This window comes from Arachis duranensis, chromosome 7 (assembly GCF_000817695.3).
Source record: "Arachis duranensis cultivar V14167 chromosome 7, aradu.V14167.gnm2.J7QH, whole genome shotgun sequence".
In the NCBI taxonomy this organism is placed as follows: Eukaryota; Viridiplantae; Streptophyta; class Magnoliopsida; order Fabales; family Fabaceae; genus Arachis; species Arachis duranensis.
In genome coordinates, this window is record NC_029778.3 from 42,884,911 (window position 1) to 42,886,325 (window position 1,415).

Below are 1,415 nucleotides of genomic sequence, written 5' to 3' on the forward strand. Positions count from 1 at the left end.
TGTACATGAATTGGTTATTTGCAACCATTTCAATCAGCTCTTGAGCTTCTGTAGGCGTCTTCTTCAGATGAAGAGATCCTCCAGCAGAGCTATCCCAAGACATCTTGGATAGTTCAGAGAGACCATCATAGAAAATTCCAATGATGCTCCATTCAGAAAGCATATCAGTGGGACACTTTCTGATTAATTGTTTGTATCTTTCCCAAGCTTCATAGAGGGATTCTCCTTCTTTCTGTCTGAAGGTTTGGACTTCCACTCTAAGCTTACTCAATTTTTGAGGTGGAAAGAACTTTGCCAAGAAGGCATTGACTAGCTTTTCCCAAGAGTTCAGGCTTTCTTTAGGTTATGAGTCCAACCATATTGTAGCTCTGTCTCTTACAGCAAAAGGGAATAGCATAAGTCTGTAGACCTCAGGGTCAACCCCATTAGTCTTGACAGTGTCACAGATTTACAAGAACTCAGCTAAAAACTGATGAGGATCTTCCAATGGAAGTTCATGGAACTTGCAATTCTGTTGCATTAGAGAAACTAATTGAGGCTTAAGCTCAAAGTTGTTTGCTCCAATGGCAGGGATAGAGATGCTTCTCCCATAGAAGTCGGGAGTAGGTGCAGTAAAGTCACCCAGCACCTTCCTTGCATTGTTGGCATTGTTGTTGTTTTCGGCTGCGATGTGTTCTTCTTCTTTGAAGAATTTGGTTAGGTCCTCTACAGAGAGTTGTGCCTTAGCTTCTCTTAGCTTTCGCTTCAAGGTCCTTTCAGGTTCATGATCAGCCTCAACAAGAATGCTTTTGTCTTTGCTCCTGCTCATAAGAAAGAGAAGAAAACAAGAAAATATGGAATCCTCTATGTCACAGTACAGAGATTCCTTGAGGTGTCAGAGGAAAAGAAAAATGGAAGACAGAAGTAGAAAATTCGAACTTATCAAAGAAGATGGAGTTCGAATTTTGCATTAAGGAATAGTGTTAGTTCATAAATAGAAGGATGTGAGAAGAAGGGAAGTAATTTTCGAAAATTGAGTAGAAGATTTTGAAAACATTTTGAAAAACACTACTTGATTTTCGAAAACCAAGAGTGGAAAAGAAATCAAGTGATTTCTGAAAAAGATTTTGAAATTAGAAATCAAAAAGATTTGATTGAAAATTATTTTGAAAAAGATGTGATTAAAAAGATATGATTGGTTTTAAAAAGATATGATTGAGAAGATATGATTTGAAAAACATTTTTTAAAAGAAAGATTTGATTTTAAAAATTAATGACTTGGCTATCAAGAAAAGATATGATTCAAACATTAAACCTCTCTCAACAGAAATGGCAACATACTTGAAATGTTGAACCAAATCATTAATTGATAGCAAGTATTTTTGAAAATAGAAAGAAATTGAATTTGAAAAAGATTTGATTGAAAAGATATAATT

At 35.4% G+C, this 1,415-nt stretch overlaps 1 non-coding gene across 1 annotated transcript; it reads left to right on the plus strand.

Moving 5' to 3' along the window:
• The first annotated feature begins 157 nt into the window (after positions 1-157).
• Positions 158-265, plus strand: LOC127740982 (small nucleolar RNA R71). Its single transcript, XR_008001837.1, has one exon. It is a non-coding gene; the product is annotated as a small nucleolar RNA R71 (small nucleolar RNA).
• The last annotated feature ends 1,150 nt before the right edge of the window (positions 266-1,415 follow it).